This window comes from Plectropomus leopardus, unplaced genomic scaffold (genome assembly GCF_008729295.1).
Source record: "Plectropomus leopardus isolate mb unplaced genomic scaffold, YSFRI_Pleo_2.0 unplaced_scaffold27594, whole genome shotgun sequence".
In the NCBI taxonomy this organism is placed as follows: Eukaryota; Metazoa; Chordata; class Actinopteri; order Perciformes; family Serranidae; genus Plectropomus; species Plectropomus leopardus.
The window spans coordinates 1-4,768 of NW_024630039.1; the positions used below are offsets into that span (position 1 = coordinate 1).

Sequence of the window (4,768 nt, forward strand, 5' to 3'; positions counted from 1 at the left end):
GCAGGGACGCTGAACATTACCAAAGGAGCCATCGTGTTCATCAGTCTGCTGATCGCTGTGGTGCTGCTGGCTGTCTTTCACAGGTGTAAAGCAGGTGAGAAGTCATCGCGCTCTGTTCATTCATTTACTTGTTTATTTGTATGAATTATACCCATGATGATGATGATAAGAGAAGCATGACATTTTAAATATTATGTTTTATCTCCTCTAGGAACGTGGTTCTTCAATAAAAGTAAGGAATCTTCTGAAAAAAGGAAATAGTTTTTACAGTTTTTAGTGTGTGTCTGTTCTCTAAGGGTCACTGTGGGAAATGTCGGATACTGCAGGAGAATTTGGCATTGCAGTTTGAGAGAAATTGAGTTGAAGCCTGATGAAGGTCTAGTTACCGAAACCTCAAAATAAAAATACATTTTTAAAAATTTTTTATTTCTTTTGCAAGTTAGACAGTGCGGGAGTTTGTCTGTAAATTGTGATCAGAGATTTTAACATTTTACAGCATTAGAGCATCTGACAGTCGGCTGAAATAACTTCCTGTTCACCTCAGACTACTGCTCAAAACTTTACTGTGGTTGATTCAGCAGATGTTCTTTCGTTTAGGGTTAAATATTGATCAGACTGAATGAATGTTTTTTTTGTAAAAGTAATATTAAATAATAGGGAACCTACAGCAGGGTGATGGGAAAAAAAGAAAGATCCTGTAAGTCGAGAGTAATGAGAAACTTTCTCGAAATACTCAGTTAATATCTAAAAAATAACAACTAATTATCTAAAAATAATGACAAATGTCACTGAGTCATTATTGAAAGATACTTAGTCATTACTTTGAGATATTAATTATTTTATTTTGAGCCATTTAATTGTTATTTTAAGATACTACGTCATTATTTTGAGATATTAAGTCTTTATATTGATCCTCTTAGTCGTTAATTTTAATATACGATGTCATAATTTTAAGATATTAAGTCTTAATTTTGAATGGGTATGTAAGTTGTTATTTTTGCAATTTAAATCTAAATAATTTTAGAGTTTCTCATAATTTTTCAGATTCTGACTTATCCTCTCTGCTTTAATTCTCTCCCTGCAGCATCCATGCCGTGGGAAGCCGGTCAGTTAATTACATTACATTAACCCTCATACTTTTTAAGTTAAAATGTATTAGTGTTATTTATTATAATTATTATTATTACTTTTAATAAAACTGACTGGGCCTTTTAAAGATATAATATCAGACTTCTTCTGTGCTGTTTTCCACCTCCACAGACTTCTGGAAGAAGAACGAGAGGCTGCGTAAGTTTTACTCTGTTTTTGTATTATATTTTTTCTAGCTTTTTATTGTGATAAAGAAAGTTAACATTCATATGTCCACATCATAAATACAGCAAGAGACGCTGCTGAGTCTAATGGCAGGACTGCTCAAGAGAAGGGACTAACAGACGGTAAGAAACTCCTGAAAAAATCACTTGCTTGTTTCCAAATATAATCATTGAATTTCTGTCCATTCACAGCAATATTTAACAAGATTTGTGTAATAATTTAAGCAATGTGTGACTCCTTTTTCCTTTTGTTATTTGGCAGAGGAAACACCAATGACCTAGACTGTGAAACAATGCCAAGTCAGGTGTAAACGTGAAGCTGAACTGTTTCAGAAAATCCAGAAGTACGCATTGGATTGGTGCGTCCTTTGTTTACAGTACAAATATTATTGGAAATCTTTTAATAGTAGAGTCAGCTCCAATGCCTCAAATTTAGAATGAATAAAAACTGCCCAAATTTGAGAAAAGAGGGCACTTACGACTCTTGAAAAGACATTTTTTTTAAAGACTTAAGTTCTGCTGCTTTTTTAAAAAAGACACTAAAAATAAAGTTACTTAGCATGAAATAAAAAGCCGAGACTGTAATCAAAGCTTCTAGACTTGAAGCAGACCTTCCTGACAATGTTTTCAATGTTTTAAGAGGCAGTAAGGGGCCTCAAAGTTTAGACAATACTCGGAAACTGCAAACGCCTTTTCATGGAGATGGACAGTGTTCCTGACACCGAGCGGTACCTCATTAAAGCGAGCAGGTCTGCAGTGGATCCATGCGGCCTCACAGTTAGACAGGAGGTTGGAGTGTGTGGGGAGGACCTGGACGGACAGCAGAGGGGAAAAAAGACGCCATTGTTTAGTTTGGGCTGCTGGCTCAAACAACAAGCAAAGCATTGTACAGGTCTGCTGGCTCGTGAGTGTTCTGAACAAATATTGCGGGATTTTCAGCTCGAAAAAAGTCAATCAGCTATTTTTTATTTTTGGTGCTCTCTCGTTATCAGATGTTGATCTAATTCACACCGTCTTTGACTGTATTTTAGTGTTTGTCCTGTTTTAGATTTTGAAGGACTGTTTTTTTTGTTTCTTTTTGCACTTTTCTTTTCTCTCTTGTGGGGATTTTTATTCTTGAATGTTTCCTTGTTGTTTAAAATAAGTTGCACTTCAATACAACTGGAAGTTTAAGCTTTTTTATTAATACATTTAATTCCAGATTATTTCAGCAATTTGTTTGTGGTTTGTTTTTCACATTTAAATATTTGGCACTGATGCTTTTATGTTCAAAAAAAGTTTTAGACGCTCAAAATTTCCCACAAAAGGCACTGAGTTATTCATACGCTGTTAGCTTTGTATTTATTGTGGCTGGTTTTAGGATATATAGAATGTAGATGTATAAACGAAGTGTTTTTTTTTTTTTTATATATAAAAACTGTGTTTAATAAAAGCAATAGAATATCAACCCCCTTTTTTTAACCCGTTTTATAATTTACATGTCTTCAGTCTTTTTTCTTTCCAACTGGTCCACAGTTGAGCCACTTGAGGTCAGCAAGTCGACACATTTTGCCGTCATTGACAGCGAGTTGAGTCATGGGTACTAAAGGTGAGATTGCTGTTCTTTAACTACATGTGGAAAGCTGCCGCCTGTCAGAGGAGCAGTGATTGTCTGTCATGATTGCCAAAATGCATCACAAAACCAACCTTTATTTGTTTATTTATATCATGTCCTTACTACCTTCCAGATTTTGGGATTTGGCATGTTTTGTATATAATACATGTGTACATGTCATCATTAAAGGAATATCTAACCAGTGAGAAGGTCCTTTGTATATCAATAACTTAACCAGTGTTACCTTTAATTCATAAAGAAACCTGTATTTTTGGTGTGCTGATCTATTTAATTTTATCTGTCAGTTTTTTTTTTCAATCCTGCACCTATTCCACTGGACACTGGGATGTCGTGTCTGGATGTGTTTTTCTTTTTTCCCACATTTGACAAATTAAACAAATGTCCACATCTATAGTCTTAATTAATCATTAACCTCACCAAAGAAACATTGAACATGCAACACATTATGAGCTGCTGAGTCATTGCTTTTTTTAAGGACTTCTTGGCTCAACAGCACGACTGCTGACTGCAATACTCACTTAGATCACTCCGCTCATCAGTCTCATGTTTCCTTTTCTTCCTCCGATATCTGTTGACAAACAGTTCAAACGTATTTTCAAGAAGGAGAAACCACAGCTTGTGAAGGTTGTCAGCCTAGAGCTAGATTTATACCACACATCAGTCTGTGTTCAGCTGTAGAAACAGTCAAGATAAAATAAAACTGACCTCCTACCAAGAAATGAAGAGAAACAAATATGCATCAAAGTACTCTGGATCATCATGCTGTGAGCAGCAACTGCAGCTGACCAAACAACTTCAACACAGCGCTATTAACATGTGAAACACCCCTTTAACAAATACAACTTCTATCAGCAAAAATTCCTGAAAACAACTTATCTACTCAGTTCAATATAACTATTAAAAAAAATAAAAAACTTTTTATCCACCAAATGTAATTTAATTGAATAAAAAATAAACATCTGATTAAAGTCAGTGTTTTTCTCTTTACAGCATTCAGACAGATTCACAGTTACATTTAAGTGTCTCATCAATTATTTCAATCAAAAGTTTAAAAAATATCTATACATTCTTAATGTAAGTACAATCCAACTCAAACCTCAGTCGCTACTGTCGTTTCTACATTTCTTGCTTAGTTTCTAAATTTAAAGTCTAAGGGCCACACCTGCTTTTTCGGTTTCAAAACCGACGTAATGTTTGCAGTGCTGTTCCTGCTGCATCACTGCATTCCTATGTTCTCTACAGGAGGAAGACGAGTGCTTCCTGCTGTTTGTGATATAACATTAAAATAAATATCACGGTTAATAAACCAAATTCAGTGATGTATTTTTACCTAACTGTCAAATGAGCCTGAATATGTGTAAAATACTTTAATGTGTTTAATCCAAAGCAGCATATTCTGCAGCTCTTTATATGTATCAAATAATAATCCAAAATATTCTGATGCCGCAGCTACTAAATCAAAAAGAGCGAGTTTAAGAGAATTACAGCAACTATAACATCGTAAAAAAAAATTAAAATCACATTGTATAACTGCAAAAATTCGCAGTTTGCAGCTTCAAGTAAACTGATATGATCTGACAACCTTCATAATCTGATTATAACAACGTGATGTGAATTTGATTATCAATACAGAAAGGAGAACGGTATTTTTTTTAAAAAGCAATTATACTGATTTGGTTCAATTCAATTCAAATGGCACAAAAAGATAATAATTGTAGTGTAACATAACAATAGGAGTGTGACCGAAAAATATAAAAATGTCTGTCAATCCTGAAAATTTTTAAATCCTCAGTGATCACACAGTAATCGATGAGCTTTGTTTGAAGGGTGCATCACTGTC

General features: G+C 34.3%; 1 long non-coding RNA gene across 1 annotated transcript; it reads left to right on the forward strand.

Annotated features, from left to right (window-relative positions):
- The first annotated feature begins 6 nt into the window (after window positions 1-6).
- On the forward strand, window positions 7-2,755 carry LOC121937839. Its single transcript, XR_006105209.1, has 6 exons — window positions 7-94; window positions 212-232; window positions 1,085-1,105; window positions 1,261-1,287; window positions 1,380-1,436; window positions 1,576-2,755. It is a non-coding gene; the product is annotated as an uncharacterized LOC121937839 (long non-coding RNA).
- Window positions 2,756-4,768: the final 2,013 nt, after the last annotated feature.